The sequence below is a fragment of the Henckelia pumila genome, chromosome 2 (assembly GCF_033568475.1).
Source record: "Henckelia pumila isolate YLH828 chromosome 2, ASM3356847v2, whole genome shotgun sequence".
In the NCBI taxonomy this organism is placed as follows: domain Eukaryota; kingdom Viridiplantae; phylum Streptophyta; class Magnoliopsida; order Lamiales; family Gesneriaceae; genus Henckelia; species Henckelia pumila.
In genome coordinates, this window is record NC_133121.1 from 66,562,343 (window position 1) to 66,575,513 (window position 13,171).

At 40.8% G+C, this 13,171-nt stretch overlaps 1 non-coding gene across 1 annotated transcript; it reads left to right on the forward strand.

Annotated features, from left to right (window-relative positions):
• Positions 1 to 9,775: 9,775 nt before the first annotated feature.
• Positions 9,776 to 9,882, forward strand: LOC140885945 (small nucleolar RNA R71). The gene has a single exon (XR_012151356.1). It is a non-coding gene; the product is annotated as a small nucleolar RNA R71 (small nucleolar RNA).
• Positions 9,883 to 13,171: the final 3,289 nt, after the last annotated feature.

Sequence of the window (13,171 nt, forward strand, 5' to 3'; positions counted from 1 at the left end):
TCGGACGCGCCAAAGTCGAGTTCGGACAATCCGAACGTGTTCGGAGGCTCCGAAGCCGGTTCGAACGACCCAAACTTTGTCTATAAATAGAGGAGCCGAGATTCATTTTCAGATGCACCATTCACCTCTCTTCTCTCGATTCCTTAGTCTTCTAGCTTAGATCTAGGGCGTTCTAGGTGTTCCATTGGGAATCCGGAAGTGGCGTAGCGATCCAAGCATCGTAGCGGAGCTGTGGCCTAGTTTTGAGGTAAGCAAGAGCAATGGGCTGACGATGGACGTAGATATAGCTTTTGCTTCCTAAAAATATTTGGGAGTATGCAATAGCTTAGTTAAGGCTTTTAGAGCACTATAATGATATTAGTATCATTTGGCAGTGTAGTACGGATTATAGGCATGGACCTAGAGTTGGTAGAGCTTGCTTAGTATTTGAGGTTCGAAAGTACTGTTCGAGATATCCTGACTGAGTATGCATGTATTATGTGACTGCATGATTTTTATGACATGATTATATGCTGCATACATTTGCATATTGAGCTATCTCTTTTTGAGATGCCTGGTAGTAGGGTTTTACCCTATCTTGTTAGTGGATGGACTTTCATCGATTTGGGTCCGGAGTATCCACTGGTTTTCGGTATGTGAGCCACCTTCTGAATCGACGGCACAGCGTGCTACATACCAGGGCCCGGTCTGTCTATGTTATCTGTTTCTTGGCCTTTAGTCAGTAGACGGTACACTTGCATGCATGTATACTCATACTCTCGTGATGATCATTTTATGCTCACGTCTCGTACTCTGTGTTTCTGGACACCCTATTCCATGGGGCAGGTTTGCGATTGGACGAGGTGGGTGGATCCAAGAGGGGCTAGGCAGTGGATGGCCAGCTGGGGCTTCGTCTAGGGTTTTATTTTGTATTGGGTTGATATAACATTTGATTTGGTTGTATAAACTATTTGGGTATTTGCAAATTCCTTTACTTGGGATTGTATATCGTTTTATTGTTTCCGCAGCTTAATTCTGGTTTACTGTTTGATTAAGTTAATTGCATGCCTAAGTTTTGATTAGTAGGTGATCTCGGTAAGGGTCACTAAATTTATGGTATCAGAGTATGCATAGTATTCTTGGGATTTAGATTCTGTATAAGATAACCGTGAGGTAATTTTGTAGATGGCAGATCACGATGATCAGAGTAGTCATGGCAGTATCGGTGGACGCTGGGGCGATGGCGATTGGGAGCGTCGTCGAGAATGCCATCATCTTTGTCACGATGAGAACCGTTTCAGTGTGCGCTGGTTCTTGCAGATGGGTCCTAAACCCTTGGTTGGAGGCAAGACTCCGGAGGATGCGGAGAACTGGCTAGATTGCATGGAGACTTGTTTTCATACATTTCACTGTACTGAGGAGCAGAAGATGGAGACTCTTGGCTATCTTCTAGATGGGAGAGCCCGCAAGTGGTGGAGGTTCACTTCTGCACCTTTTGTTGCGGCAAGAGGAGTTGCCACTTGGGCCAAGTTCCGCACAGCTTTTCTGAAGCTTTATTTTCCTCCTGCACTCCGTCAGGAAAAGGCAGGTGAGTTATTGAGTTTGCGACAGGGATCCATGTCTATTGACGAGTATCAGCAGAAGTTCTTTGATCTGTTATCCTATTGCCCCGAGATTGCTGACAGCTCTGAGATGAAGTACAATCTGTTCCTTCAGGGTCTTAATCCAGAGATTCATGACAGGGTGGCGGTCGGTGATGATATGAACTATGAGGGTTTGGTGAGCCGTTGTCACCAGGCAAAGGATAGCGTTCGGCATAACAGATCTTTCTCTCAGTCTAGGCCTGCGAGTTCTTTGGGTCCCCGTGCTTAGTATTTCAAGAAGTTTGGATCTACTTCTTCTTCCTCTAGTTCCAGTGGTGTTGTTCGTTTTGGGAAGAAGGAGAAGTGTGACCATTGTGGGAAGAACCATCTGTCAGACAAATGCCGTAGATCTTCTGGAGCATGTTTCCGTTGTGGAGAGGTTGGTAATCTCCGGAGGGATTGTCCATTAGCTGGGGGAGGCGGTTCTGGTTCTGGTTTAGGATCGGGTTCTCAGGCTACCGTTCAGCAGAGTTTGCAGGGACAGTCTGCTGGGAGTTCTCACTTGAAGGCGTGGGCTTCTGGCCAGGTGATTTCCTTGAGGCACGATCAGGTAGTGGAGGAGAATGAGATGGTCATCGCAGGTACATTTATGTTATATGGTATACTTGCTCTTGTACTCATTGACACTGGTGCATCTCATTCCTTCATTTCTGCATGTTTTGTTAAGAGGCATAAGTTACCATGCATTGCACTAGACGTAGTAGTTTCTGTTTCTACTCCGACGGGTCAATCTGCTTTGGCTAAGCGTCTAGTGGTGGGTTGCCCTTTAGAGTTCGAAGGGAACATTCTGATAGCGAATTTAATGGTTCTTGCGATGGATGAATTCGATTGTATTTTGGGTATTGACATGTTGACTACGTATTGAGCTTCAGTGGACTGCTATCAGAGATTTGTACGCTTTCATCCGGATGGGAGTGATAGCTGGTTTTTCTATGGTGAGGGAGCGCGACCCTCGATGCCATTGATATCAGCTTTGAGAGCCTGTTGAGCTCTAGAGTCTGGCGGGGAAGGTTACCTCATCTATGCAGTTGATTTGTCCGCTAAGAGCATTGGGATAGAGAGTATTCCAGTTGTGTATGAATTCACAGATGTATTTCCAGATGAGATTCTGGGTTTTTCTCCTGCTATGGAAGTCAAGTTTGACATAGAGTTGATGTCGGGTACTTCACCTATTTCTCGAGCACCATATCGTCTGACTCCGTCAGAGATGCAAGAGTTGAAGAATCAGTTACATGATATTTTGGACAAGGGGTACATTCGTCCTAGTGTATCTCTTTGGGGAGCTCCTGTTCTCTTTGTGAAAAAGAAGGATGGGTCTATGTAGTTGTGCATTGACTATCGGCAGTTGAACTGAGTTACTGTGAATAACAAGTATCCTTTGCCTCGTATTGATGACTTGTTTGATCAGCTGCAGGGTACTTTGGTTTACTCCAAGATTGACTTGAGATCTGGGTATCATCAGATGAGAGTCCGAGACCAGGACATAGCCAAGACTGCATTCCGTAATCGCTATGGGCATTACGAGTTTCTAGTGATGCTATTTGGATTGACTAATGCGCCGGCTATATTTATGGATCTAATGAACCGCGCTTTCAGGTTGTTTATGGATAAGTTTGTCGTGGTTTTTATTGACGACATTCTGGTGTATTCGCGTGATGGGGACGAGCATGTTTCTCACTTGCGGTTGGTATTGCAGACTCTTCGGGATGAGCATTTGTATGCCAAACTGAGTAAGTGCAAATTCTGGATGGATCGAGTGGTATTTCTTGGCCACATTATATCCAGGGAGGGGATTTCTGTTAATCCGAGCAAGATCGAGGTTGTGCTTAATTGGTCGCATCCGACGACGGTTGCTGAGATCCGTAGTTTTCTGGGTCTAGCAGGTTATTATCGCCGCTTCATTTTGAACTTCTCACAGCTAGCCCGACCGTTGACGCAGCTTACCCGCAAGGGTGTTGATTTTGAGTGGTCCTCCGAGTGTGAGGAGAATTTCTGTGAGCTCCGATGACGGTTGACTTCTGCGCCAGTGTTGACATTACCGTCAGGATCTGGAGGGTATGTGGTGTACACGGATGCTTCTCTTCAGGGGTTAGGTTGTGTTCTGACTCAGAATGGGCATGTGATCGCATACGCTTCTAGACAGTTGAAGTTGCACTAATACAATTATCCAGTTCATGATTTGGAGTTGGCAGCTATTGTGTTCGCTTTGAAGATCTGGCGTCATTATCTATATGGCGAGAAATTTAAGATCTTCACCGACCACAAGAGTCTTAAGTATTTGTACACTCAGACGGAGTTGAACCTGAGGCAGAAATGTTGGATGGACTTGCTTAAGGACTATGATTGCGAAATTAAGTACCATCCGGGAGCTGCTAATCTCACTGTTGATGCCTTGAGTCGCAAGGTGCGAATATCCGCACATCAGAATTGTTCGATGTCTAGTGTGATCGAGGATTATTGTTCTTCAGGGTATACCTTCAAGCACAAGAAGGGTATGCAGAGTATCCAGATGTTTGCAATACTATCTGAGCCAACTTTGTATTTGCAGATTCGGGATGCTCGGATGTCTGATTCAAAGACCCAGTGTTTGGCTCGTCTAGCCAACGAGGTTAGCACGTCTGGATTTCATTATCAGTCAGATGCTTTTCTGTGTTTGTTTGGTAGACTTGTAATTCTGGATGATGAAGAGTTGCGAGAGGAGATCTTGTCTCAGGCACATCGCAATAAGTTGAGTATTCATCTGGGGAGCAACAAGATGTACAAGGATCTATGTACTCGGTTTTGGTGGAAGGGAATGAAACGCAGCGTGTATCAGTATATTTCGAAATGTTTGGTTTGTCAGCAGGTCAAGGCAAAACACCGACGACCTGGAGGTTTGCTTCACAGTCTGCCTATTCCTGAGTGGAAATGGAAGCTTATCATGATGGATTTTGTGACCCATTTGCCGGTATCCTCAAGGAATTGTGATGCTATTATGGTTGTGGTGGACCAACTCACCAAGTCAGTTCATTTCATTGCCTATAGCAGAGAGTACTCTGTGGATCTTATGGCCCGATTGTACATTCAGGATATCGTTCGACTTCATGGAGTGCCTGTGAGTATTGTCAGCGATCGAGACCCCAGGTTTACTTCAAGGTTCTGGGGGAGTATTTAGCGTGCGATGTACACTACTCTCAGTTTGAGTACTACCTATCATCCGGAGATAGATGGACAGTCAGAGCGTACTATCCGTACTTTGGAGGATATGCTTCGAGCTTGCACTATGGATTTTGGTTCAACCTGGCAAGATCATTTGCCATTGATTGAGTTCGCGTACAACAACAGTTATCATAGTAGCATTGGGATGGCACCTTTGAGGCGTTGTACAGGCGACGTTGTTGTAATCCACTCTTCTGGGTAGAAGTGGGGGAGAGACAAGCTGAGGGACCGGAGTTAGTCCAGCAGACAGCAGATGTTGTTGATCAGATCAAGAAATGGATTAAGACTGCCCAGGATCGTCAGGCCAGCTATGCTAATACTAAGCATAGACCTTTGCAGTTTGATGTTGGGGAGAAAGTGTTTCTGAGAGTTTCACCTTTCCGCAGGATTATTAGATTTGGCCTTAAGGGAAAGTTGTCTCCCTAGTTTATCGGTCCGTTTGAGATCTTGGAGAGCATTGGCAATCTGGCAAAAGATCGTGCATCTTTAAACAGATTGGGCCAATAGAACCCACATTCAAGTACCTTAGCTACCGTCTTGATTGGCCCAGCATGGCCGCCTACCTCACGGTCATGACAATGACTGAGGATACTTTTCATCTCTCCTTCCGCCACACATCTCCGGATCATCGAGTCAGCACAAATTTTAAACAAGAAAGGTTTTTCTCAAAAATAATGCTTTACATCTGACAGAAATTTTTTCTTTTGATGAAAAGACAAGTTATGTGGAAGTGTGACCGTGACCACGTAATTTGCAAAATTAGCATACCAAGGAGAATTTTCTATGTCAAAAAACTTTTCATCAGGAAACCAATAATCTATGTCCTAAATATCATTCTGTGCACATTCAGGAATGCATTCTAGTCTAGACAAGTGATCAGCTACGACATTTTCTACTCCTTTCTTATCCTTTATTTCCAAATCAAATTCTTGTAAGAGCAGGATCCACCTAATCAACATAGGTTTTGCATCTTTCTTAGCCAATAGGTGTCTTATGGCAGAGTGATCAGTGTATACAGTAATTTTCGAAAGTACAAGGTATGAATGGAATTTGTCAAGTGCAAAGACTACAGCTAGCAATTCCTTTTCAGTGGTAGCATAATTCAATTGAGTCTCATTCAAGGTTTTGCTAGCATAGTAAATAGTCCGGAATACCTTGTCTATTCATTGGCCAAGTACCGCGCCAACAACTGAGTCACTGGCATCACACATGACCTCAAATGGAAGATCGCAGTTAGGTGATGTCAGTACTGGTGCAGTCACCAATATTTCTTGCAGAGATTCAAATGCCTGTAAACAATGGGAATCAAAATTAAAAGGTGTATCTTTCATCAATAAAGAAGACATAGGTTTTGCAATTTTTGAAAAATCTTTAATGAACCGCCGATAAAAACCGACATGGGCCTAGAAAACTTCTGACTCCCTTGATCGTTGTCGGTGGAGGTAAATTCTGAATAACGTGCACCTTAGCCCTATCCACCTAGATTCCCTGCTCAGATATTCGGTGCCCTAATACAATACCTTTTGTTACCATGAAGTGGCACGTTTCCTAGCTTAGTACCAAGTTCGTCTCCTCGCATCTCATCAAAACAGTATTCAGATTATTCAGACATGCATCAAAAGATTGACCAAAAATGGAAAAATCATCCATGAATATTTCGAGAAAATTTTCAACCATATCATGAAAAATAGCAGTCATGCATCTCTGAAAAGTTGCAGGGGCATTACAAAGGCCAAAACGCATACGTCTATAAGCAAACACCATATGGGCAAGTAAAAGTTGTTTTATCCTGATCTTCAGGTGCAATCGCAATTTGATTGTATCCTGAATATTCATCTAAAACTCAATAAAATTCATACCCGGCAAGTCTTTCTAGCATTTGGTCAATGAAGGGGAGGGGAAAATGGTCCTTATGGGTTGTGTCATTCAATTTTCTATAATCTATACACACCCGCCAACCTGTAACTGTCCTAGTAGGTATCAGCTCATTCTGTTCATTCTTAATGACAATTATCCCACCTTTCTTTGGAACACATTGAACCGGACTCACCCAAGCACTATCAGAAATGGGTTAAATAATACCTGCATCCAGAAGTTTTATCGTTTCAGCTTTCACTACTTCTTACATCTTGGGATTCAATCTCCTCTATGGTTGGACCAAGGGGTTGATGCTTTCTTCCATTAGGATTTCATGCATGCAGATGGATGGATTAATGCCTTTGATATCTGCTACCTTCCAATCAAACACACTCTTGTGATTTTTGAGAACATCCAGCAGTCTGGCCTCCATCTCACCTGTCAAAGAAGAAGAAATTATGACAGGTAAATTTTCATTCTCACCTAGAAATACATATTTTAGATGGGCTGGAAATGGTTTCATTTCAACAGTTGGCGGTTCTTCAAGACTTGGTTTCTGGAGGACTAAATCCTTCTGGTCACCAAGATCTTTGAGTCTGAGCTTGCCACCTTTTCGCCATGACTGGTTATCATTCAAGTAAGCAGTCATCCCTTCTATTCCTTCATTGATTTCCTCCTCATGAGGTGGAGATACAAGTGCAGCTTCTAACGGTTCCTGAAACCTATCCTGCACATAATCATATAGAAGTGAGTCCACAACATCTATTTGAAAACACTCTTCATTATATTGTGAAAATTTAAGTGCATTAAACACATCAAAAGAGATTTTCTCCTCTCCCACTCTCAGAAGTAGTTCTCACTTTTGGATATCAATGAGTGATTTTCCTGTTGCCAGGAAAGGTCTTCCAAGAATAAGTGGCATGTCCAAGTCTTCCTCCATATCAAGCACCACAAAATCCATCGGAAAGATGAATTTGTCGACTTTCACCAGCACATCCTCTATTATCTCTCTTGGATATTTGATAGACCTATCCGCCAATTGCAACGACATCCTGGTGGATTTTGGCTCTCCCAAGCTCAGTTTCCTGAAAACAGAATATGGCATTAAGTTTATGCTAGCACCTAAATCACACAAAGCTTTATGAAATTGCACATCATTAATAACACAAGGGATAGAGAAACTCCCTGGATCTTTTTGCTTAGGTGAGATCTTGTTTGAACTAGTGTTGAGCAATTTTCTGTTAGACTGATCATTGCATGCTCCTCCAATTTTCTCTTGTTGGAGACGATCTCTTTCAAGAACTTAGCATAGCTGGGAATTTGCATCAATGCGTCGGCGAAGGGGATGTTTATATTAAATTTCTTGAATACTTCTAGGAATTTGGCAAACTGAGAGTCTAGCTTGGCCTTCTTGAGAGTTGCAGGAAAAGGTGGTGGAATAACAATATTTGACTGTGATGTGGGTGGTTGTGTAGAAGTAGAAGGCTTACCTGAAGTTTTCTCTAATATAGCTTGTTCTAACTCTTTCTCGCCTTGTCTCTCAGGTTTGATTTTCTCCCCACTTCTCAGTTCAACTGCCTTGACCTACTCCTTTGGATTCTTTTCCGTGTCACTTGGCAAAGTACCTAGCTCTCTTCTGGGCATTGCTTTAGCTAACTGCCCTATTTGATTTTCCAAATTCTTAATCGATGCATCCTGATTCTGCATTCTGGTATCAGTGGATGATATGAACTTTTGCATCATCTATTCCATGCTTGACTTCTCCTCTTAAGGATGTTTTCCGTAGTTTTGATTTTCATATGGCTTATTATTCTGTCCTCCCCATGAAAAGTTCAGATGTTGTCTCCACCCTGGATTATATGTATTTGACAATGGATCATTCCTAGGGTGGTTATGATTTCCTACATGGTTTACCATGCCTCCCTCTGGTTGATATGACGTAGGGGTCTTCATCGGTCGGTTCGATTTTAATTTGTCTAATTTCGGTTCGATTTTCCGGTTTTTGGTTTATAAAAAAATGTAATCCGAAGTCAAACCGTTCTACTTCGGTTCGGTTCGGTTTTTGTACAATAATGGACCAGTTTATACGGTTCGGTTTGATCGGTTTGATCATTAATAATACATAAAACAATAAAGTTATAGTCATATAGTGAAGAAACAAAAAATAAAAAAAAAATACAAGGACAAACATCGAACCACATTCTTATAATAATTTCAAAAAAACAACACAAATTTTGATACAATTATTCGAATTTTGATACAATTATTAAAATTAATAATATAAATACATTGTAAAATATAATATGTTTTTTTACATGATTTCTTAGTAAAAACTTCAAAAATAAAGTTTAAATAACTTACAAAAACAACAATCAACTAAAAATTATATAAAAAACAATCAACTAATAAACTATAAATTACATAAACAACAACAATGATTAAATAAACAACAATCAACAAAAAATTATTCAAAATGATTATTCATTCACTAAATATCATCTCTTAACATATATTATATAAATAAAAAAATATAAATAAAATTATTAATTTAATTCAATCTCGGTTTTTTCGGTCGGTTCGGTTTTGACATATATAATCCAAAATCGAACCAAATAAACTTTGGTTTTAATATTTATATCCGAATTACAAAATACGGTTTTCGGTTCGATTCGGTCTTTGATTTTTCTGGTTTGGATTTCCGGTTTTTTCGGTTTTATCCGAAATATGAACACCCCTAATATGACGGATTACCAGTTTGACAATCTTTCGTGAAGTGTTCAGCACCACATTTCTCACACCACACTTCTTGAATGCGCATCGCAGACTGCCCTAGAGTTATCTCTTAAATCCTCTTATTCATGACAGCAAGTTGAGCTGCTACTGAGGTGAATGCATCAACTTGATTCATTCCTGCGGATCTCCTGGATGCACTTCTCTCAGATTGAGGGTAATAGCTACTAGATGCCATCTCCTCAATTAACTCATATCCATCCTCTGGTGATTTTCATAATAAATTACCACCTGCAGCTGCATCTAGCATGGTGCGATTAGAATGAGGAAGACCATAATAAAAAATTTGTACCACAAGACCGTTTGGTAATTGGTGATGTGGGAATCTCCTCAATAGATCTTTGTAGCGCTCCCAAGCTTCATATAGTGTTTTCTGTTCTCCTTGAGCAAAAGTGGTGATGTCAGCTCTTAACTTCATCGATTTGGACGGTAGGAAGTATTTGGTGAGAAAAGCTTTTGCGAGATCATCCCAAGTGGTGATCGAACCTGCAGGTAGATTTGTTAGCCATGCTTTAGTTTTATCTCTTAAAGAAAAAGAGAATAAACGCAAACGAATAGCGTCATCAGAAACTCCCTGCATCTTGAAATTATCACATATTTCTAAAAAATTTGTCAGGTGAGCATATGGATCATTGATTGTCATCCCACCAAATTGGACTGTGTTTTGCACCATTTGAATGATAGCAGACTTTATTTCAAAATGATTTGCTGCTATGGTTGGCCTGATGATGCTTGTTCTAGCATTTTTGATGGATGGCAAAGCGCTATCCATCATTGACCTGTAGATAGGTGGTGCATTATTCTAAGCTTCTCCATCTCCACATAGTCGTTTTTGTTTTGCCATTGTTTCTCTCTGTTGCCTTCTTCTCCTGCGAAAGGTTCTTTTGATTTCAGGATCAAAAGGAAAGAGTTCTGATTCGGTGAATGTTGCATGCACTGCAAGAGAATCCTGCATTTCACAGATGAAAATAGTGATTAAAATTTAAATAGAGAAAATTAAATAAGAAAAATCAAAGTAGGCGCCAAAAACTTGATCGAGCGAATACTAACACTTAAATTCAATATAAAAATCTTTCTATTAAGCTCGAAATTATCGCAAGTGCACGAATCAAGTTATAATAAAGTGTACTGAGTACGAGTATCGTCCTCAGGAACTATGTCGACAATGATTTATTTATCTTATATTTTCTACCCAAAGTATCGAAATTTTGAAATTTGATTATAACTAAAATTTAAAACTAAAGAACTCAACTTAAATAACTAGAATTAATGCAGAAAATGAAACCAACTTTTCAAGATTGAAAAATATAATATGAAAGAATTTTGTTGGAATTTCGGTTCACCTTTCCCCTAATTGAACTGGACGATTGAATCTTAATTTAATACACATAAATTTGACAGAAATTCCTGAAGTATTGACTCTCTCTCTCGAGTTTATGCCAATCTAATTCGAGTTAATGAAACAATTAAATCTCTTTAATTATTTATCATTGCTGATTGCTTTGCATTCTTTGAATTCCTATGATTTATGGTTATCAACATGTACTAAATATCATATCTCTATGCATATTTTAAGTCCATGAATTTTATCATTCGTCCTAATCATGAATCTATCTCTCGACAGCTATTCATAACTTACGAATCTATGCTAAAGTTAGCTACTCCTCAACATAGAATAATAAACCATGATAAAATCAAATACTTGTAGTGACCCTGCATGGTATCACCTACTAACTGGCAACTAATAGCATGCATTAAACTTAATACAGCAAAAACTTAACAGAGTAAAACATGCGGAAACAAAACCATAATTTACATATCAGCTTAGTAACATAATCCAGGCTTAAATCTGTAGTGATACAACCAAATCGAAATCTTTAAACAGTAAACATTATACAGCTATATCATATACTGCTGTATAATAAAATCCTCAAAGCTCCTACTCCCTAGTCCTGCCTTGAACTACCAGCTCCGTCCATCCCGCGACCTGCCCCATGGAATAGGGTGTCCAAGATAACAACTAGGACATGAGCGCTAACGCCCAGTACATAGACATGAGTAAACATATGTATATAATGCATGCAACATGATGACTGTTACAGGGTCATCTGAAAAGTCATGCTCAGAACCGGCGCCACATGAGTGCTACCACCGCACGGATCAACCTCTGGGTGCAACCACACTCGTCCAGTACACCAAAGTAGACAGACATTAATGCCCCCGCCGTCGCGGTACTCTTAGTGACAGACTATCGAGTATAGAGCTGAGCGGCTCTATAGTCAGGTATAACAAGGTATAGGCTCAACGTGTATATGCACATGACATATGAATATAGAAAGCGGTAAATCATATATCATGCCATATAATAATGCCAAATAAATGCAACATATAAACATGTATACTCGCTGGCAATCTCAGTCAATGTGTACGTACCTCTAGGCTAGTTCAAGTATAGTAAGATCCTAGGTTCCAAGCCTATATACAAAATTTCACCGTATAACTACATAAATTCTATAAGCCTTAACTAAGATAATAAGTACTCCCAAAACTTAAATAGATTCCCGGACCATACCTTCGTCCGTAGTTAGCCCTTTGGAGTCGCTAGTCCTGGATGACTATAACCATAACTTGGTTATTCCAGAACCTCTATTATAACCGATAGGGCCCTCAAGTGTATATCTCACACTATATAACTGAAGAAAGAAACTCGGGAATTAGTATTTAGAAATGAATCTGAGAAGCCCTATTTATAGGCAAAATTCCCGGCCAGGATCGAAACTTCCGATTTCAGGATCGGAGCTTCCGATCCAGCTCATTGCATGCATGTGTGACACGTCGGGATCGGAACTTCCGATCGGTCGATCGGAGCTTCCGATCTGCTCTACGTTCAACACTTGTCAAAACTCGTGGCTGAGTCATCAAGCATTGCTGGCAGCTGGAGATCGGAACGTCTGTTCCAGGATCGGAGCTTCCGATCTCGGTGCTTCCGCTGAGCTTCCGAAGTGGCTGGGATCGGAGCTTCCGATCTGAGTTCGGAGCTTCCGATCCGGCCCAAAGTCAAAAGCCCAAATTCTCTTCCAAAGTCCAATAACACTCCGAAATTGATTAATTACCAACCCTTAATCATATTTAACATATTATTATCTTAAAATGAGTTCTGGGTTACTACAATACTAGTATAAATCAAACTCAATTCGTCCAAAGATTCAATCACAAAAACATTTTTCGGGGTTCGGATCCCCTAAATTCCAACAAAATATAGAATTTAGCTACTACAACTCATCATAAAATTCAATCTAACAATGTTTTTCAATATAAAAATTCAGAAATTATGAAGAAGAAAAACTCCCAACGAGAAGAAGAAGTCACGAATCTTCAGCAGCTGCCTCCTCTCGATCTTCTGTATGTCCAACCCTTAAAAAGTCTGAAAAATATCCTTTTATACTGACCCAAGAGTCATTTCCTTACAATACACCCGAAATAAAAATTTCCATGATTACGCGGGAGCGCCCGAGCGACAGAAAACAGCCGCTCGGGCGCATGATTTCGGCCTCCCTACTTTTAGTTCAAATAGGCATGCGCGCGGGCGGTATAAAATTACTGCTCGCACGCCCACTTTCTTCCTTGCTACTATTTTATTCATCGAGTGCGCGCGCGGGCGTACCTCCCTGTGAACCGCTGCCTTTGATGGTGCTCTTTGTTGC